General features: G+C 49.2%; 1 protein-coding gene across 2 annotated transcripts in view; it reads left to right on the forward strand.

Moving 5' to 3' along the window:
• Positions 1-22,616, forward strand: part of LOC119958362 (mitogen-activated protein kinase kinase kinase 13-like) — a 181,259-nt gene that overhangs the window by 13,463 nt on the left and 145,180 nt on the right. Inside the window, exon 1 of one of the 2 annotated variants that reach the window (XM_038786831.1) lies at positions 20,135-20,376. The exons of the other annotated variant lie outside the window; for it this stretch is intronic. The gene's annotated coding sequence lies outside the window, so the exon portion shown is untranslated. Of the gene's footprint in view, positions 1-20,134; positions 20,377-22,616 lie in introns of those variants that run through there. 2 annotated transcript variants of the gene reach the window in all.

Consider the following 22,616-nt stretch of genomic DNA (forward strand, 5'->3'; position numbering starts at 1 on the left):
AAACTCTGCTTGGGTCCGACCATGGCAGTGCCTACTGGGCACCTTGGCACTGGCAGCCTGGCAGAGCCCGGCTTACACTGCCAAGGAACCATACTGGCAGTGCCAAGGCCATGGTTCCGCCCTGTCCCTGACTACCTGGAGGTTTCTAATGGCCTGCGAGACAACCCCCCCCCCCCCCAGGTGCCATCACTTCTGGTCAACGTTTGTGGAAAGTAGTGTTAAATGGCACCCGGATGAGGTCTCGCAGGTAGGACTGATGACTGCTGGGAGCTGGGTCAAAGCGGCGTCTGGGTATTTAAATTAGCTTAGTGGCTCATTTAAATATGCTGATCTGGATCACGCCCAGTATGTGAATCACGCTGAATATTTCCAGGTCAGTGACATCTCATCAGAACCTAAGATGCACCATAATGACTTTGCTGTTTTGCCTCCTCCCCTTGGGGTGATTTCCCTCTCTGAGTCCTAATTGTTCACCCAGCCCAGGTGACCCTTACCCTGCTGTGCTGTGCTTAAAGGGACAATCACCACACAATCTTGTAAGTGCTTTCTCTTTATCTATTTCTATCCTATTCAATTTATCTACTCCCTCGTCTTGTGTTTAAACGTTGGCAGAACCATCTACTTCATGAAGTCAAATGCAACGTATTCAGTTAGGACCTCTCTTCTTCTATTAGACTTCTGTTTTGGTCAGCTACCCCTTCTTCTCTTAGATAACTCTTTATGTAACCCGTTAATCTTATCTCACTTTCTCTTTGCTCTTCATTTCTTTTTTCAGTTCCCCTCTGCATTTACTGAATTCAGCTTGGTTCTTTACCACATTATCAAACTATATCACAGGCCACCTCGCTTGGTGTTATTTTGAGCAAAATACCGTTAGTCATTCAGGAAGTTGTAGCTTTAGGTGTCCTTCCTTTCTCCTCAAGATAATGATCGTCTATGTCCCCAAACCATCTCCTTTCCAAAGTCCTCCCACTGTTCATTTAAATTTTTGCCATTTTTGATTCCAGTCTGTAACCATACCATCTAGAAGGGAAGGTTATCAGATACCTGGGAACACCATTACCTTGATGTTCCCCTCCAAGCCACTCACCATCCTGACTTGGAAATATATCGCCGTCCCTTCATTGCTGGGTCAAAATCCTGGAATTCCCTTCCTAACAGCACAGTGGGTGTACCTACACCACATGGACTGCAGCGGTTCAAGAAGGCAACTCACCACCACCTTCTGAAGGGCAACTAGGGATGGGCAATAAGTCCTGGCCTAACCAGTGACACCCACATCCCATGAATGAGTTTTTCAAAAGTCTATATGGGTGTGATATTTAGCATTCCTGCTTTTCACAGCCTGCCTGGTGATAATGTGTTCTACAACAGTACCCCCACCCTGCACAGGTGCTTAAACATTATATGAACTTCTGGACTCCGATGTTTTCTAACCTTAAGCACCTCTGGTGGTGATGCTCTGAAACCCTTGTGACAATGTGTTCTCTTGCAGAATGGATACTTTGTGATTTGCAGCCTGTGGACACCTTGTGGTGAGGTGTTCAGTAGTGATTTGGAACCCTTAGTTTTCTTTAAATATATGAAACTTGAAGTGATAATGCACAAAAAAACATTGTTATTCTTATTTACTTTATTTGTTCTTGGAATGTGAGTGTCACTGGCTAGGCCAGCATTTATTCACCATTCCGAATTGCCCTTGAGAAGGTGATGGTGAGTTGCCTTGTTGAACCACTGCAGTCCCTGTGGTGTGGGTACACCCACAGTGCTGTTAGGGAAGGAGTTCCAGGATTATGACCCAGTGACAGTAAAGGAATGACAGTATAATTCCAGGTCAGGACAGTGTGTGACTTGGAGGGAACCTTGGAGGGAGGTGGTGCTCCCATAAGCCTACTTGTCTTGCCCTTCTGGTTTAAAAAAAAAAAAATTTACGAGATGTGGGCATTGCTGGCTAGGACAGCATTTATTGCCCATCCCTAGCTGCCCTTCAGAAGGTGGCGGTGAGTTGGCTTCTTGAATTGCTGCAGTCCCTGAGGTGTACACCCACTGTGCTGTTAGCGAGGGATTTTCAGGATTTTGCCCCAGCAACAGGAAAGGAACGGCGGTATATTTCCAAGTCAGGGTGGTGAGTGACTTGGAGGTGAACCTCCAAGTGGTGGTGTGCCCAGGTATCTGCTGCTCTTGTCCTTCTGGATGGTAGTGGTCGTGGATTTGGAAGAGGCTGTCTAAAAAATCTTGGTAGTGGTTGCAGGGTTGATAGATGCCATTGTGCATTGGTGCTGGTGGGAATGAAGGTTTAAGGTATGTGGTGGATGGGATGCCAATCAAATGGGGTAATTTGTCCTGAACGGTACTGAACTTCTTGAGTTTTTTTGGAGCTGCTCTCATCCAGGCAAGTGGAGAGTATACCATTGCATTCCTGACTTGTGCTATACACCTCGCAATGGTGCCTTTTTAACACTGTGGTGGTGATTTATCTAATAGCATGTGTAAGGTAGCACATTTTGATAGGAAAATATAAAGAGGCCACATGTTTCTTTATATATGAACACTCAAAGTAGGAGTGGAAGTAGGCTATCTGGCCTTTTGAGCTTGCTCCACCATTCAATAAGATCATGGCTGAGTGTTGAGTTCCACATTCCCCATCTATCCCTGATAACCTTTGATCCCCCTGCCTAACAAGAATCTATGTACCCCTGCCATTAAAAGTATCCAGTGTCTTCGCTTCCACCGCCTTCCATAATAATAATCTTTATTGGCACAAGTAGGCTTACATCAACACTGCAATGAAGTTACAGTGAAAATCCCTTAGTCGTCACATTCCAGCGCCTCTTCGGGTACACTGAGGGAGAATTCAGAATTGTTATGGGCCAGGGTTGAGAGAACCCCAAAGTGTATCATGGAGTTCACCTGACCCATAAAAGCTGAGTGTCCCACTTTCTCAATGCAATCCTCCAAACATGGGATAGGATAAGCGTCCGTTCTTGTAACTGCATGAACCTTTCTTTTGTCCACACACAACCGTTGGGTACCGTTCGGTTTAGGTAACATCTCTATAGGTGAGCTCCATTGGCTGCAATCCACTTCAATTATGCAATTTTTAAGCATACTCTCAATCTCTTTGTTAACCTGTGCCAATTTTAAAGGGTTAAGTCTATGTGGATGTTGTTTGATTGGAACAGCATTTACCACATCTACATCATGTATAGCCATTTTAGTACTTCCCAATTCATCTCCACAAACTTGCCCATGTGATATCAATAACGCTTTCAGGTCAGTTCATTTTTCCTCTGGAAGGTAACTCAACAATTTATCCCAATTCTTAAGAACATCCTCATCCAGTTTAATTTGAGGTATGTCAAATTCAGTCATCCTGGATTTGGTTCATCACTTTGAGTTAGAATCATTAAAACCTCCTTTTTCTCTCCTTCCCTTTCAAAGTACCTTTTAAGCATATTCACATGACACACTCGGTGAGTCTTCCTTCTATCTGGTGTTTTTACCACATAATTCACTCACTTAATTTCCTTTCAATCTGATAAGGTCCACAAAACCTAGCTTTTAAAGGCTCACTCTCTCCAGGTTCCCATCTCCGTCCTTACTTTCCCTATCTCCCTGGCTGCCTCCCTCTTTCTAAGCTGCTGTGCAAGCATTCTGCTGGCCTTTTCTCCATATTCATAGATCACCTCCCTCGCCTTTCTCAGCTGCTCCACGACATCCCTGTGGCTAACAAGCCGAACTCCACCTGCAGCCTCCACAAGTTCCCTTAAACTGCCTCTGGGGTCTCCGCATACCTTCTATCGATCTGTAGCATCTCTTTAACCAGTCAGTCCGTCTCTGCCTTGTCCACCGTCTCCCTATAGGCCCGTATCAAGATCAGCTCCCCTCTGACCACCGCCTTCAGTGCTTTCCACACCACCGCTGCTGAAATTTCCCCCGTGTCGTTGACCTGCAGTTGTTCTGAATACATTTCCTCAGCCGCGCACACACCCCTTCATCAGCCAAAAGTCCCATATCTAACCTCCAGTACGGGCGCTAGTTACTGTCTTTACTAACCTGCAGGTAAACCCAGTGCGGAGCATGGTCTGAGATTGTGATCGGCAAGTACCCCGTGTCCACCACCCCAGCCAGTAAGGCCCTGCTCAAAATGCAGAAATCGATCCGGGAGTACACTTTACACACATGTGGGCAGAAGAACTCCTTCACCCTCGGCTGCCCAAATCTCAATGGATCCAGCACCCCATCTGCTCCATTGACACGTTTAGTTCCTTTGCCATTGCTGGCACCCTGCCCGTTTGTGAGCTTGACTGGTCCAAGCCAGGGTCAATAACTGTGTTGAAGTCCCCTCACATGACCAACCTGTGTGAGTCCAGGTCCGGTATCTTCCCCACCATCCTCTGTATAAACTCCACATGATCCCAATTTGGCACGTACACATTTACTAATACCACCTGCATCACCTCCAGTTTCCCACTGACCATAATGTACCGACCTCCCACATCCGAAACTATTCTATCCGCCTCAAACACCACTCGCTTGTTGATCAGGATCGCGACCCCTCTAGTATTTGAATGTAGTCCCGAGTGAAACACCTGGATGACCCAGCCTTTCCTCGGTCTAACTTGGCCTGTTACCCTAAGGTGCGTCTCCTGCAATATTACCATGTCCGCCTTCAATCCCCGAAGATGCACGAACACACCGGGCCCTTTTGACCGGCCCATTTAACCCTCGAACATTCCAGGTGATCAGCTGAGTTGGGGGGGCTCATTGCCCCCCCCCCCCCCCCCCCCCCGCCGCCGATCAGTCACCCCCTTTTTTAGGCCCACCTCCAGCCTGTGATCCGCGTCTCCACCGGTCCATCCCCAGGCAGCCCCCACCCCCGACCTCCTCTCTCCCCCTCAGCCCAAGTCCCTCGCTCGTCAGCAGAACATTTACCCCCCCTCCCCCCAAAAACAACACTCTGTAACCCAACCCCTTTGATAAACCAAACATATGCACACACGTTTTACAAAAAGAGAAACAAAACGAAAAAGAAACCAAAAACATGAACATTGCAGCTAAGTTCAAAAGTTCTCAATCCATCACAAGCCCTTTCTTTTTCACAAAGTCCAACGCGTCCTCAGGCGACCTGAAGTAGACGTGCTGATCCTCATGCATGACCCAGAGACGGGCTGGGTATAACAGCCCAAACTTCACCTTTTTCTTAAAAAGGATGGAACCAATCTGGTTGAAGCCTGCTCTTCTCCTGGCCACCTCTACACTCAGGTCCTGGTAGACCCGCAGGATACTGTTGTCCCACTTACAGCTCCATATCTGCTTGGCCCACTGTAGAACGCGCTCCTTATCCAAGTACCTGTGGAATCTCACCACCATTGCCCTCGGAGGGGGCTCCCGTTCGTGGCTTCCTCGCGAGTGCTCTATGAGCCCTGTCCACCTCCAAGGGCCGGGAGAATGCCCCATCCCCCAACAGCTTCTCAAACATATCTGCGATGTACGCCCCAGCGTCCGCTCCTTCTCAAGTTCAACGATTCTCAAGTTCTGCTGACGGGACCTATTCTCTAGGTCCTCCACCTTCTCCAGGAGCTGTTTTGTTTATATTTAGGCTAATTTAATTTCCTGGACATCCTTACCCCTGTGTTACTAGTTGAAAGCCTTTTACTCTGTATCTGTATAGATACCTTGTGATGTTAAGTGCTATGACAGTACAAAATACTAGTGATGATGCATTCTGTAACTATTATAGCCTTGTGATGATGCATTGGGCATGGACTCCTTGGGCCAAATGGCCTTCTTCTGTGCCATGTTTCTAACACTAAGAAACCTTGTGATAATGCACTCTGTAACATTTTGAATCCATTTTGATGATCCATTCTTCAATGGTATAGAATGCTGGTGATATGTTCTATAACAATGTTCAAGGGTACGGGCAAAAGGCAGGGGGCTGGCCCTTGGGGTCCTTGCTTTTCCTGATATATATTTAGGATCTAGATCTTGATGTGCAGAAGACAATTTTGAAGTTTGCGGGTGACACAAAACTTAGAAGTATTGTAAACTGTGAAGAGGACAGTGTGAAGCTTCAAAAGGACATAGACAGGTTGGTGCACTGGGCAGATAGATGGCAGATGAAGATAAATGTGAAGTAGTGTGAAGTGATGCATTTTGGTCGGAAAACATTGAGAGACAATATAAAATAAGGGGCTAATAAGGGCATCCAACAGAAGCCAGGAGTGAGAAGTGAACGAGGAAGATTCTGGGAGATGTCGGCTCGCTCACCACAGCTGAGAAGGGAATCACGGAGAACCCAATGTCAAAGAACAGTAAAGCCCCAAACATAACATTGCTATAGTATCTTCATCCTTCCCTCATATAACTGGGTCTCGTAATATATATCGTTACTAGTTGCTGTTGATGCCGATGGTCTGATGGTGTGATCCTGTAGATACCACAAGTCTTCAACTTAAGCAAACTAATTTATTAAAGTAACAATTGATTATATTTGAGTTCGACACTCTACGGAACTATCTCTAGAAATCAAGTAATTAAATATGATTGTATTAACTGATTCACAACTATTTAAAAAAAAATATATAGTGTACTCAATCACTTTTTCAATTAAGGGGCAATTTAGTGTGACCAATCCACCTATCCTGCACATCTTTGGGTTGTGGGGGCGAAACCCAGGCAGACACGGAGAATGTGCAAACCCCACGCGGACAGTGACCCAGGGCCGGGATTGAACCTGAGACCTCGGCGCCGTGAGGCAGCAGTGCTAACCACTGTGCCGCCGTGCTGCCCTGCTGATTCACAACTATAAATACTAACAATACTGAGAGCTATCTGCCATACACTACTGCTTACTGAACACTCCTGGGTTGAAAGAGACCAAGATCCTCTGGGAGCTAATTCTTCTCGGTGGATCTAGTGGTGCCCTCTAGTGGTAGTGTTACAGCTAGATCTATTATTATCCCTTTAGTTATGCACACATATACATATCATTACACCCTCCTCCTCAAACCAAAAAGAGAGAGGAGAGAGATGGAGGCTGTTGGATAATTGTTTGTTGCTTAGAAACAGCAGAGCTGGACTTCTGGTGAGGGGGAATGTGCTAAACAGACACAGGGAAGGTGGCTCCCCTCCAGGAACTCAGAAAATTGGAATTTCTGACCCGAAAATAGCCCACCAAACACCTCTCACACGACAGCCGCAACCACCAAGAAATGACTGGCCATAGCACCAGCACCCGAGGGCTGGCAGGGTCAACCAAAGCCTGGAGAGGAGGAATGGGACGATGACGAACACAAGGACAGAGTCGGTGTCGACCACACCCATGTGTGCAGGGCCACCAGAATCCACACCGGACTATCCACTGATAAGCAAGTGGATGGACCTCACGACTTAGGAGCTCCAGAAACACAGAGATAACATCGAGCTGGAAATGATGGAGACAGTGAAGGCAGCGGTCACAGATGCCCTGGCCCCCTTCAAGGTGGTGCTGGAGAAAACAGAGCACCGACTGGAAGCACGGGAGGCAACAATCAGGGAGCTAGAAAAATCAGCGACTGATCAGAGTGACCGGATTGCCTCCCTGGAAACAGAAGTAGAAAGGTTGGCGGCGACGCAAGGGGCACTGAAGGGGAAGGTCGAGGACCAGGAGAACTAGTTGCACCACCAGCATCTCCATATCGTGGGCCTACCAGAGGGCATCGAGGGCAGAAACCCCACAGAATTTGTGGTTCAGATGCTGAGTAACCTGGTTGGAAGGGAGGGCTTCTCCAAACTCCCGGAGATAGACAGAGCCCACAGGTCACTCCGGCCGAAACCTAAAGCGGGGGAGCAGCCAAGAGCTGTAATAGCGACACCAATAGCAGGATCGGGAGAAGATTCTGGACTGGGCAAGGCACACTTGGTCCTGCCAGCGAGTAGGCCATTCAATCTGGGTTTATCAAGACATTGGAACAGACCTAGCCAAGTGCCGCGCTAACTTTAATACAGCCTGTACAAGAGCTGGGTGCAATTTGGGATGCTGTACCCGGCCAAACTGTGAGTAACCTTCCAGGGGAAGGAATTCTACTTCACCGCACTGACTGAGGTGGACAGGTTTGTGCACAGACACGAGCTGGGAAGATAGTGTTGCACGTTTTACTTGAGTGTATTACGCGTTTTATTGGAGTGTATTAACACGCCTCCGTTTAAAGGCCGTGTGCTTAACACTACTACAGCTCTGTGTATGTAATTCAGCTCGGAGTCGCCAGGTGCCGTATTTAGACACCTCACAAGTATATCAAGGTCAGGTTCAAAGTAATAAATCTGTACACCGATTAGTAAGTTCAAACGATTGATATTTATTATAACAAATATAATAAATACACATGCATACGCTAAAGAGACTAAGTTACTTCTAAACTAAATGACTAAAATACTTATCTAAATAGGAACAGGCAAGGTCAGGGAGCGAGGCCTTCGTCCCGTTCTGGTCTGCAACTCTCAAAGTGTTAAAGGTCGTCAGGGTCTAGCAAGTCTGGCTCACGTAGCGATCGTTGTGGTGAAACTTACAGTTCGATGGCTGGTGGCTCAACGGCTGGTGATGGAACTGGAGTCAGGATGCGATGTAGCAGCAAAGCGGAGCTGGAGCAAAACAGGAACCAACAGCAAGCCGGAGCAACAACAGCAGAGCCGGAGCCAACAGACCGGACCATGTGCGGGGTCTACTTTTATAGGTCCCCCCCAAAGTCCGTGCCTCTTCGGGGCGGTCTCTACCTGCTGTATATCGGTTGGGTCTTCTCCCAATCGATATTTTCCAAACCCCCCAATCTGAGGGTCGCTTCTCGATGGGTGGGGCGGTCTCTATGGTGCTTTGTGATGGATACTTATGGTGCCGTTTCGTCTGGGCGTCCACTCAAAGTATCCATTCAAACCTAAATGTTTCTATTGTGTGGGCCTAGATCTGGATCACCTCATTACTATGTAAATCGTTGTTGCCATTTACACCTTTAGCTGAGATTCTGCACCTGGCCATAAACTGGTTTCTGTACGTGCAGAATGCTAATTAGCCTTCTGCAAACTGCTTGTCCTTGCTAAGACTGTTTTCTCCCTGCAGCCTTAGCAGTTCTCCATTTTGTAGCCCAGTGTCCATCTTAGGTGGCTACATTAGCGACAACAACAGTGACGACAAACCCATTTTAAAAAGAAAGACATTTGTGTGGGGCAGAACTGCCTGGCCTTCAACCTGGCTTTAAGTACCAGGGAGGAGGGGGTGAGAGCAGAGAGGTGCAGAAACAGGTGAAGGGTGAGAGTGGGGTGGGAGAAACACAACAGGCGGGGGGAAGACAGGGATCACTCCCAGGGGGCAGACACCACACCAGGGAGCAAGCTAGTGCAGGGAAGTATGGGCGAAGGGGAGGCCAGGGCACAGCTCCCAACAGGAAATGAGTGGCAGCAGAGGGTGGGGACATCATCAAAAGATGGGGGGGGAAAGGGGGAAAGACAGGAGGGGGGAAACGGGGGACCACAGGGGCATGGAGAGAGGGGGGGGGACAAGAGGAGAGAACAGACCAAAGAAGGGGAACCGGGGGGAGGGGGTTGTGTAAAATGCTGGATACAACAGGTCGCACATGGTGGCAGCAAAAACAGTGAGTGGCCACCATCTTGGTGGATCCCAAAACAAAGGGAAACCCTGGAGTGCAGGGGCCCAGCCACATGGAGTGACTGGCAAGGCTGACCATCTTGGATCGCCCCTGGAATAAGGGAAACCCCAGAGACCAAGTGCGTTGTCACGTGGAAAGAATGGTGATCGTGGCCATCTTGGATGGCTCCCAAACAAAGGGAAACCCCAGAGTACGGAGCTGCATCCACAAGGTAAGTATGGTTGATCCCGCAGGAATGGGGGGGACAGAAAGCCACCAGGAGAGGTGGCCTACTGAACAAGAGAATAGCATTCATGGCAACAAAGATGGTTACCGACTCAGGGGGATGGTGTGTCATGATTAGTGGTCCTCTGGAAGGAGCACCAGTGGTCCTCGTGAACGTGTATGCTCCCAACTGGGACGACGTAGAAGTCATAAAGAAAACCATGGCAGAAATCCCCGACATTGATGCACGCCGACTCATCATGGGGACAGGGGAACTTTGACTGTGTACGGGACCCACAGCCGGACAGATCCAGCCCCAAATTGGGGAAACTAACAAATGTGGCAAAGGAGCTGAACATCTTTAAGTGATAGATGAGGGCAGTGGACCAATGGAGGTTCATGCACCCAGCGAAGAAGGAATTTTCCTTCATCTCCCAGGTCCTCAGGGTCTACTCAAGGATCGACTTCTTCGTAGTGGGGAAATCGGTGCTTCCAGGGGTAGTGGGAGCGGAATACTCCACAATCGCAATCTCCGACCACGCTCCACACTACGTGGGTGTGAGATTGGAGATGGGCTGGGCTCAACACCCTCCATGGAGACTGGACATGGCCCTCCTTGTCGATAAGGCTTTTTGCGATCAGTTACCAGAGGCCATCGACGGATATGTGACCAACAACCAGAATGGTGAGGTCTCACTCTCCCATTCTGAGAGTTGTTGAAGGCGGTGATAAGGGGGTAAATTATTGCATTCAAGGCGCGGAAGGACAGGGTGGCCAGGCAACATCTGGTTGACTCCATACTGGAGGTGGATCAGCGGTACTCCACGGCACAACCGTGGAACTGCTGGTGGAGAAGAAAAAGTTGCAAATGGATTTCGACCTGCTGTCCAACGGGAAAGCAGTCTAGCAGCTCCGCCAAGCACGTGGGACCTTTTCTGAGCATGGAGACAAAACCTGCCACCTGCTGGCTCACCAGCTCAGAAAGAAGGCAGCCACATGGGAAATAGCTCAGGTTAAAGACAGAAGCAGCAGGCTAGTCACTGCACCAGAAAACATCAATAAAACCTTCACAACCTTCTACTGAGTGCTGTACACCTCTGTGCCCCCAGAGGGGGACTCAGAGATGAAACATGCGGGAAGACAAGAGACGGGGCCTGGAAGCACCATTAGCACTGGGAGAAGTCATGAAGAGTATCAACTCCATACGGTGAAGGTGCTGGCACCAGATGGATTCCCAGCGGACTACTACAAAAGCATTGCAGCAGCATTGACCTGCACCTGCGGGACATGTTTGCAGACTTTCTGGTGAGGGGCACTGTGCCACCAACACTGGCACAAGCCTCGATATCACCGATACCCAAAAAGGACAAAAACCTGACAGTGCAGATCCTACAGGCCATCTCACTCTTTAACGCAGACGCAAAGATCCTGGCAAAGGCCCTGGTGAGGTGGCTGGAGAGCTACGTGCCAGAGGCAGTCGCGGAGGATCAGACGGGCTTTGTCAAGGGCAGGCAACTAACATCGAACACCAGGTGCCTGTTGAAGATGATAATGACCCAATTCAAGGGGAGAACTCCAGAAGGGATCATCTCCCTGGATGGAGAAAAGGCCTTTGACAGAGTTAATGTAAGTACATTATAGAGGTTTGGGTTGGGTCTAGATTCACCTCCTAGGTGAAACTACTTTACCACGCTCTCATGGCAACAGTATGGACAAACACCGCCAGCTCTAGATATGTCTGGCTGTACAGAGGCATGGGGCAAGGATGCCTGCTGTCACCCCTGCTGTTTGCTCTGGAAATCGAGCCACTGCCGATTGCCCTCAGAGCAGCAAAGGGGTGGAAAGTTATCCAAAAAGGGACAGAGAGCATAGTGTCTTACTCTATGCCGATGATCTGCTCCTCTACATCTCAAACCCCGGACCAGCATGGAAGGGATAATGAAACTTCTAAAGGAGTTCGGAGCCTTCACAGGCTACAAGCTTAACCTGAGTAAGAGCGAGAGGAGGAGGGAGTTTCATGATATGCAAATATGCAACCAATGAACACTCAAAATAGGACACAACCAATGAGCAGTCAGGACACTCAGAGGTGGCATCAACACAAGTGGACATGACATAAACACTATAAAAGAGATGAGGCACTCACACCCTGTCTCTTTCCACACAGACATCTAGAGAGTTAGACAGGGTTGATCAGCAGCATCACACCCCAGCACGTGGCTTCGAGCAAGCTGGTACAGTTAGACTGAGTTACTACAGTTAGATTAGCAGAGAGTCAAACTCATTTGAGAACTGTATTAATAGTTCAATAAACACGTTGAACTCATTCCAGGGTCTGGAGCATCCTTTAGTTAAGACTGCATCAAGTAGCAGCCTGTGTTATCCGAAGCAGCAGAACACAACAGGGCCTGAGTATCCAAAAGAAGGTGCTGCAAAGGAGGAGGAATGTGGAAATCTTGGCCCTTCCGAACCTACAGTTCTAACACACTGGCGGCCACAGCAGAAAGACTACAGGGATGGGTCTAGGAACCAACAGCAGAGTGGGTGAGGATAGAGGAGAGTTCCTGCTCTGGGACATCCATCTGAGCTCTCGTTCCAACCACACTCCCATCCCCCCTGTCCAAATATTCGAGGAACCCAGGGTAATAGTCACGCTCCGAACGTGGTTCCAAAGGAGGTAACACTTCGGCTTAACCAAAATGTCCTCCATGGCCCCCACGCAGACATGGAGAGAATGTGCAAATTCCACACAGAGAGAGTCACCTGAGGTCGGAATTGAACCCGGATCCCTGGTGATGTGAGGCAGCAGTGCTAACCACTGTGACACCATGCTGTGTTGGTTTTTGCACATTTTATTTTCTCATTATTTATAATTTGTTGGATATAAAATATGAAAATTCAATAAAAAAACAATTCCTAAAAGAAAAAAAGAGGTAAAATTCTTATAGGGGTCCAGGAGCAGAGGAAATTGGGTGTATATGTGCATAGACCATTGACAGATGGAGAAAGCAGTTAATAAAGCACATAGAATTCTGGCTTTTATTATTAGGGACATAGAGAACAAGTAAGGTTAAGGGGGGTGGGGTTGTTGGGTTACGGGTATAGGGTGGATGCGTGGGTTTGAGTAGGGTGATCATTGCTCGGCACAACATCGAGGGCCGAAGGGTCTGTTCTGTGCTGTACTGTTCTATGTTCTAAGAGCAAGGAGGTTCTGCTGAACTTAAACAAGACACTAGTTAGACTTCAGCTGGAATATTGTGTACAGTTCCGGGTATCTCACTATAGGAAGGATGTGAAAGCATTGGAGAGAGTGCAGAAGAGTTTTACAGGGATGAGAAACTTGGAGAGTATCTCCTTGGAGAGAAGAAGGCTAAGAGGAAATTTGATAGAGGTGTTCAAAATCATGAGGGGGCTGGACAAAGTAAATAGGGAGAAACTGTTCCCGCTCGTAAAAGGATCAAAAGAGAGAGGGCACAGATTTAAAGTGATTTGCAAAGGAAGCAAATGCGATGTGTGAAAAAGCTTTATCACAGAGAGTGAATGGCTCTAGTCTGGAGTGCACTGCCTGGGAGTGTGATGAAGGCAGAATCAAACAAGGCATTCAATAGGGACTGATATACCCTTGAGAAGGTTACGTTTGAACTGAGAAGAAGCTCGGAGGGGTTCTACAAGTCATGGGCACTATTTATTATGCACTTTCAAGAACTGGGTAACATCGAACATTAGTTGGGGGGGGAGGGTGGGTGGGGTGCGGGGGGAGGGGGGCTGTGTATGTTGAAGATGGCTATGGGTAATCCCTGATTCCTTGGGCGAAATTCTCCCCCCCCCACGACGGGTGGGAGAATAGCGGGAGGGCCTTCCCGACTTTTTTGACGCCCTCCCGCTATTCTCCCCCCCCCCCGCCGAAATCCCGACACGAATCGCTGCCGCCGTTTTTTTACGGCCGGCAGCGATTCACAGCTGTTAGAAGGGCCGAAGTCCCAGCCCTTTACGACCTTTTTACGAACGGCAAACACACCTGGTCCTGCCATTCGTAAAAACGTCGTGACCACCTGGAAAAAAATAACCATGGCACCGATTGGCACGGCAGTACCACGGCCGTGCCAAGGGTGCCATGGGCCCGCGATCGGTGCCCACCGATCGCGGGCAGCGGGCCCGATGCCCGCGCACTATTTGTCCTTCCGCCGCCCCGCAGTATCAATACGCGGGGCGGCTGAGGGGCAACCCGGACCGCGCATGCGCGGGTTTCGCGCAAAAAACGCGATGACGTCACCCCGCGCATGCGCGGGTGGAGTCTTCCCACCTGCGCATGCGCGGCTGACGTCATATGACGCGTCAGCCGGCGCTAAGTCCGACAAGCGGGCTTAACGATTTTCGTTAAGCCCGACTTGTCGGGGCCTCCGACGTCGGGCTGCTAGCCCCGACGGGGGACCAGAATCGGTCCCCCGTCGGGAAGGGGCGCGATGCCGTAAAACCCGCCCGGGTTTTACGGCAGTTTGACGATTTCTCCCGTTTTGGGAGAATTTCGCCCCTTATTTTTTCTTTGTCATTTGTTTATGTTAACATGCGGGCTGATGTCTGGGCATGGTGGGAGGGTGGGATCGTTGTTACTGTTATAGGGTTTGAGATATTTGTTGTTGGTTATTGATTGTTGTTGGGTGTAAATTCGGGAGAAAAATTGTGAAAAAGGAGGAGAATAAAAATATTTATTAAAAAAATATAGGGGCTGAGATGATTACTTGAATAGAAACAACATGCCAAGGTATGGGAAAAAGGAAGGGTAATGACACTAAACCATGATACTCGTTAGGTGAGCTGGTGCAGATATGATGGGCCCATTAGGGGCTGTTTAGCACACTGGGCTAAATCGCTGGCTTTGAAAGCAGACCAAGGCAGGCTGGCAGCACGGTTCGATTCCCGTACCAGCCTCCCCGAACAGGCGCCGGAATGTGACGACTAGGGGATTTTCACAGTAACTTCATTGAAGCCTACTCGTGACAATAAGCGATTTTCATTTTTCAATTTTCAAATGGCCTCCTTCTGCACTGTAACAATTCTGTGATTCTGTGAACACCATGGAACTCTTGTGATAATGCAGCATGGATTCCTGGCGCTGATTTAAAAAAATATATTAATTGGAAATAAAAACCGACAATATTGGAAATGCTCCGGCACATCAGGCAGTATCTTTTGAAAGAGAAACAGAGTTGACATTCGAGATTGATGACCTCTTTTCAGAGACTATGTGACTGAGAGGTTGGAGGCCACAAAGGGAAGATCCCAGAGGAGGTGTGATCAGTAACGCTTTGGAACTGATGGCTTGATTTTCAGTGGTCGGGTTATTGTCCAACAAAGGAAGAGGCTGTCCAGCCCCACGAGGTAGAGGTTGTTATGGAATAACAGCACCACGCATATCAACAGGTTTGTTGACAATGTTAGGGTTGACCATTAAAGAACAGAATGCTACACCTTGAGAGGGAGATAGATGAGAGTGAGTGAGGGGAGCAGAAAAATATAGATGGTCATGTCACAGCAACAGTTCCCAATGAAAAGAGGGTAAGAGGACAGAAATGGGGTCGAGGTGGGGAGAGAATACTGGAGATAGGTAAAAGACTGTGCTTTGTGAGGGGATGGCACCTGGCCAAAGAGGTGGACGAGGAGGTGGCAGAAGAAGAGCTCAACATCTGTACTTGGTGAATGGGCATGGAAGTGCCATAGGTTGGCATGGAGGGTAGTTAGTTGGGGTGGTTGGAAGGGCATAGGTTGGTACGGGTAAGATTTTGAGCTTACCTTTCAAAAAGGTTCCCTCATCCAGACTATGGTCCACAATACCTCTGAGGTGCCTTGAATTGCAGCTCCTTGAAGAACTAGCCCAACTCCATGAAAATTGCAGCGGTCTAGAAGATGCCTATTCCCACAATGGAGTCGGCCATGTTGAGAGTTCAGGATGCGGGGTTGCATCCTGCACCATCCCCCCACCCCTGTTGCACACTGGTGAAAATTGAGGTCGTCAGGAATGGGGCCGAGAATCCTGCAACAGGATTCTCCCCGATGCCACTTCTGTGGAGTCTCCCTGACTCACAAACTTCCAGCCCTCTGACTCCGTTTCTATTGCCACACATACTACCAAACTTATTAAGATTTTCCAACTTTTTCTGTTTTTAATCCTGGTGGCGAGGACATTGTGTAAGGATATGGAAACCTTGTGTTGATGAACATAGAACATAGAACATAGAACAGTACAGCACAGAACAGGCCCTTCGGCCCTCGATGTTGTGCCGAGCAATGATCACCCTACTTAAACCCACGTAACCCGTATACCCGTAACCCAACAATCCCCCCATTAACCTTACACTACGGGCAATTTAGCATGGCCAATCCACCTAACCCGCACATCTTTGGACTGTGGGAGGAAACCGGAGCACCCGGAGGAAACCCACGCACACACGGGGAGGACGTGCAGACTCCACACAGACAGTGACCCAGCCGGGAATCGAACCTGGGACCCTGGAGCTGTGAAGCATTGATGCTAACCACCATGCTACCGTGAGGCCCCGCTGAGATGAGATCTCAGGTTTTTACAATTTATATCAATGACTTAGATGAGGGGCGTGAAAGTATAGTAGCTAAATTTGCAGATGATACAAAGATAGGTAGGAAATTACGTTGTGAAGAGGACAAAAGGAGATTGCAGATATAGATCGATTGAGTGAATGGGGAAAAATTGGCATCTTGAAATATAATGTGGAAAGATGTGGGGCGGGATTCTTCCGTAATCGGCAGGGTGGGCAACTCCGGCGGGACAGAGTGGCGTGAACCACTCCGATGTCGGGCCCCCCCAAAGGTGCGGAATCCTCTGCACCTTCAGGGGCGAGGCCCGCCCCGGAGTGGTTTGCGCCCCGCCAGCCGGCGGGGAAGGGGCTTGGCGCCATACCAACCGGCGCCGAAGGGTCTCCGCGGCCGGCGCGTGTTGGCGCATGTGCGGAAGCGCCAGCGTGTGCTGGCATCATCCCCGCGCATGCGCAGGGAGCTTCGTTTCCGTACCGGCAATGGTGGGCTGCTACAGCTGCCAGTGCGGAACAATAGAGTGCCCCCATGCCACAGGCCCGCCCGCGGATCGGTGGGCCTCTATCGTGGGCCAGGCCACCGTGGGGGTACTTCCCGGGGCCAGATTCCCCCCGCGCCCCCCCGAGAACCCCAGAGGCCGCCCACGGAGCTGGGTCCCGCCGGTAGGGACCTACCTTGATTTATGCCAGCGGGACCCTCATTAAACGGGCGGGACTTTGGCCCGTCACAGCCCGGAGAATTCGGGCGGCACCGGGGCCCATTGAGTCCCCGCCATTCCCCGAGGCGGGCGGCGCGATTCACGCCGGGGTGTTTTTGGGGGGGATGAGAATTCGGGGGACGGCGGGGGCGGGTTTCACGCCGACCCGCGGTAATTCTCTGACCCGGTGGGGGGGTCGGAGAATCCCACCCGTGAAGTTGTTCACTTTGGCAAGAAGAATAAAATAGCAGGATTACTTGAGCAGAGAAGGATGAGGTGCAGAGCTCTCTATGGGTTCTAGGTTAGCATGCAGCTGCAGCAAGTAATCAAGAAGGCTATTCGAATTATATCCTTTATTATGAGAGGAACTGAACATAAAAGTAAGGATGTTATGCTTCAGTTATACAAGACATTGGTGAGACCACATCTCAAATACTGTGTGCAGTTTTGTTCTTCTTATTTAAGGAAGGATGTAAATGCATTGGAGATGGTTCAGAGGAGGTTTACTCGATTGATACCTGGAATGAGCGAGTTATCTTATGAGGAAAGGTTAGACAGACAGGGCTCATTCCTGCTAGAGTTTCGAAGAGTGAGGGGTGACTTGATTGAAGTAGAAAGATTCTGAATCGTCTTGACAAGATGGACATGGAAAGGATGTTTCCTCTTGTGGGGGAGGCCAGACATTGTTTTAAAATTATGGGTCACCCTTATAGGACAGAGATGAGGAGAATTCTTTTCTGTCAGAGGTTTGTGCGACTTTGAAACTCAGGATTCTCCGAAATCCCGGCAAAGTGTTGACACGGCGTCAAAACCGGCGCGAGCGATGCCGGCGTCAACGGGCCTCCAGGCCTAGTCATTCTTGGGGACTAGAATGGCGTCAGAGTGCTGTGCACTGCTTTGGCATCGAAAGCCGGCCCTACACAGCCGGCACGGGTCCGCGCATGCACGCCATGCCATCACGGGTCCGCGCATGCGCACCATGGCCATCTCCGCGCCGGCCCGCGGGCAACATGGCGGAGCCCTACAGGGGCCTGGCACGGAGGAACATAGCCCCCCCCCGGAATTAGCGCGGCCACCAATCGGTTGCCCCCAATCGCGGGCCTGGTCACCGTGGCGGCTCCCCCACTCCCCCCACCACCAGGACGGCCCCCGTAGCCAGAATGCCGAGGTCCCGCTGGGTAGGACCATACGCAAATGATGCCGGCGGGACTCGGTGGAACTTGGTGGGCACTCGGGCCGTCGAACGTGCAGAATCGCCGCCGCGGCCGCTTTCAACGGCCCCCAACCAGCGCGCGGTGATCACGCTTGCACAATTGGCGCTGATCTCCAGTTGTTGGAGAATCTGCAGCCATGCGTTGGAGCGGCTTGGCGGGATACGTGCATCCCCCGGCGATTCTCCGATGTGGCGCAGGCTTGGAGAATCCCGCCCTCTGTCTCAGAAGGCAGTGAAAGCGGGGTCACTGGATATTTTTAAGGCAGATGTAGATATTTTGTTAAGCAAGGGGATTGAAGGTTATTAGGGGTAGATGGGGAATGTGGAATTCGAAACACAAAAGGATCAGCCATGATTGAATGGGAGAGCAGGCTCACTTAAAGGGCCAAATGGCCTACTTCTGCAAATAAAAGCAAAATACTGCGGATGCTGGAAATCTGAAATAAAAACAAAAGATGCTGAATAAACTCAGCAGGTCTGGCAGCATTTGTGCATAAAAACAGAGTAAACGTTTTGGGTCTAAATTATCCTTTTACAGAACCTACTTCTGCTCCTACTTTGCTCGTTCATATGCATTCTGTATCAGTTTGAACCCCGTGTGATGATATATTCTATATTAAAATGGTCCCTTATGACACTCTGTAACGTTGTGGAACCCAAGTAAAAACCCTGAAACTTTGTGACGCAGCATTGATAAGTAAGCATAGGTCAGTGAGCACAGGGATGATTGGCAAGTCTCAGGATTTGGGCATAAAAATCCACGGTGATGCTCCAGTGCAGTACTGGGGACTGCTGCATTTTCCGGAAGTGTTAATCGTGCTCTGACCCACTGTTGTTAACGCATCTTTGTTTGTCTGAATGGCTAACTGAGTGCTGCGGTCGGTCAATCCACATCTAAAAATGTCTTATTAGTGCACCATTGAGGAAAGCTGTACAAGGTGCATGGTGGTTAGCACTGCTGCCTCACAGCACCAGGGGCCCAGGTTCAATTCCGGCCTTGGGTGACTGTGTGGAGTTTGCCCGTTCTCCCCGTGTCTGCGTGGGTTTTCTCCGGGTGCTCCGGTTTCCTCCCACAATCCAAAGATGTGCAGATTAGGTGGATTGCCCGTGCTAAATTGCCCCTCAGTGCCCAAAGATGTGCAGATTAAGTGGGGTTACAGGGATGGGTGGGCTTGTGGGCATAGGTAGGGTGCTCTATCAGAGTGTTGTGCATTTTCGATGGGCTGAATGTCTTCTTTCTGCACTGTAGGAATTCTATGGTTCTATGCAGTACTAGTGAGGGAGAGAGGAAGAGAGCTGCATGCCTAGGGTCTGACAGCCTGATTGGCGATCGCCGGTTTACGTACAGTAAGCCTCCCCGTTTTTGACAAGCGGTAAAGACAAACTGAGAGATTGTGAGTCTCTACTTGAGACCATCCCTCCAGCATCAGGAGTCTGCAAGTGTGTAGGGTTCAGTGAAGCTTGCCAGCTCTCTTTTTTAGCTTCCCAGCCACGTCCTTGCTTCTGATATGCAGTTGACGAAGCAATCCCTTGTTTTGACAGGGAAAAATGTTTGCCCCCGCACAGCTTGGCATCATCCGTCGCACGTAGCGCTGTGCGTCACGGCAGCACCCAGCCCATGAGGGCGGCAGTATCCTCGCTGCCTAGGGGAGGTCAGTCTGCTCCTGACGCAAGGCAGAATTCAAGATCCTGATGCAGCCCACGGCACGACGTGCTGCACAGCTTAATCAGTAAACCTGGCCAATGCTTTCAATCCTTAAGAGCCAGGCTGCAGCTACACACATCCCCATTGGCTTCCACCACCCCCCCACCCACTTCCTCCACCCCCTCCTCTTGCAACTCACAGACTTGTGCTGAATTCTAAAACAGGCCAATTTACATCCATTCATGAATCAATGACGTCAGCAACCTTCTGGGCTGTTTGCAGTGGGCTGCAAGATCGTGTGGGAGGATTTTTTTTTGTTTTAATCTGCAAGGCTCCCTTCCTACCATCTTTCCTCGGGCTTAGGAACTGGGAATTAAAACAAAAAGCAGGATGAGTTCTTTTCAGAGTAAGTGATGGTTTTATTTGATTCTTCCTCTGCGCCCAGGCTGGCTGTGTTGTTTTATTTTGTTGGGTTCTGAGGTTGCCTTGGTGTGAAGGACAGAATGTTATTATGCTGCTATCAGTGGAGCGCAGAGAGCATTTGGACCACAAGGAGCTGACTAACAAAATGGTGCTGAAAGACTGCCTCGGAGACTGCCATCAACAGCAGCATCAGTCACCGGCACAGACCCCTGCCTTGGATGAGAGTCCACTCTTCTCTTGTTTTTCATTGCCATCTGCCTCTCCCTCGCTCTCCCCATCTGTCTGCCTCTAACTAACTCCCCTCCACCCCGCCACAACTGCCCTTTGTTATTTTCTTTTGCCTCTGTTATAAATATCTTTATGTGTTTGAAGTAGATTAAATCATTATCCCTGCCATTATCTAATGGTTGTCAGACTGTTAAGAGGCCTGAGGCCAGGGTTCTGCCAGTGAGGTGAAGAAGCAAGGATTTAAATGTGGGCCCGACTTGTATTGGATTGTGATTGTAGGGGGTTCGGTTGGGGGTGGGAGGGTGGGTGTTGTGTTCAGCACAGAATGGGGAAGGTCCTTCAGGAGATATGAGCAAACTGTGGGTACGTATTGCAGATGGAGATGGGTGGGGGAGGGGCTGTCTTTCTGTAGTTGCTCCTGGATGTACTTATTTAAAGATAAGATTGCCCTCTGATACGTGGCACTGGTGCATCTGCGGAAGAGTGTCCTATGTCGAGGTTACTTCTGCGGCGACTCCTGAACTCTATGGTTCAATACAGTCCTGTCTCCTGCCTGATCAAAGTGCCTTCCGTTTCTCACAAAACGTCCATCAATTCTGCAGAACTCGTGGACTGTTTCTGCATCAATCGTGGTGATTTTTAGTTTAGTGCAATGTAATTGAATGGTGTTAAATTCCGGCTGGGCCAGGACTTTTGCTCTTTCGAGCATCAGAGGAGGTTCTCGTTTAACAGCACAATCCCCCTCCCTCCCACTAATCTTTATATTCCTGATTTACCATATTGACATTCAGTGAATGGATAACATGTCTTACTGAACAGGAGCTGTGTGCTACAGTGCCGTGAATGGTGTCTCCAGCCATGAAAGCAAAGTTTTAAAAGTATCCAGAACCCTGAAACCTATCAAATGGGCCTCAGTTATTTATAAAGTGTGTGCGTCCATATCACATGTTCATCAAAGTCAAAATGTAAATTCAAACCAAACATATTCATCATTTGTCCTTAGCTCACTGACCCTGAATGTCTTGACTAACAAAGGAGCAGCCTTGAACCCCTCGATTGAATCTCACAACCGTTATTATTGTTGTCTCACCTCCTAGGTTTGAGCTCCAAGTGTACCTAGTTTCATCTCCTCTCCTTCAGGAATGATATTCCTTGGGCACTGCTGACCTCTCCTATTGGGAGAACATTCTGTGGGCACTGGTAACCTCCTCTCTCCACCTGCTGGGGTTGATTTCTGCTGATACTTTCCCATTCCTTGTGTGTGAGATTAGATAATGTTGGTTAGATAGTCTTCAGCTGTGAGGGATATCAGAGTTCAACCTAGTCAGGTCCTCACCTCGCCTGCTCACACATGCACATTCCAGTATGAGTCCCGGAATAGCCATCAATTGTGGGAACGTTGGACCATTTTCTGCTTATGATCCCAGGAATGTTCAGTTAGGACACACTCCCCTTACTGCAACTCTTGTTCAGCCCAGCTAGGCCATTGCACACCCAGAATGGAACCCGGGACCTAGGTATGAAGCAACAGTATGTCACCAGAACCCTAGAAACTCCAATCTCAAATAAATATCCAGGATGCTAAAGGTTAACAAAGTGTCCGATTGGACAGCAATCCCAACCTGAGACAGGGCCTTCAACAGATTACGGAAACAGGTTGTCCGCCGAGAAGCTAAGATTGCAGTTCCAACAATGGACAGACAGTGAAATGCCCTGAAACATGCACGGTGATATTTAGTGATAGGGTTTATAATCCCCAAAGTTTGATCCCTCGCCTGGATGGAATTAGAGTCCCACAATTAACAAACCTAAGAAACGGCCACTTTGCCAAGATGTGGAAAAGGTGCATTACCTCTGGGGAAGCCCGCAGGAGAAAACCATAAGGGGAAAAAGGTTTAACAGCCAAATACTCGATGGAATGTACTGGAACAATTTTGTGATGTCAACGCTTCAAACTTGATGAAGATGTAAAATGTGCTTTCAAATGTATCACTC

The sequence above is a fragment of the Scyliorhinus canicula genome, chromosome 2, assembly GCF_902713615.1.
Source record: "Scyliorhinus canicula chromosome 2, sScyCan1.1, whole genome shotgun sequence".
NCBI lineage: Eukaryota > Metazoa > Chordata > Chondrichthyes > Carcharhiniformes > Scyliorhinidae > Scyliorhinus > Scyliorhinus canicula.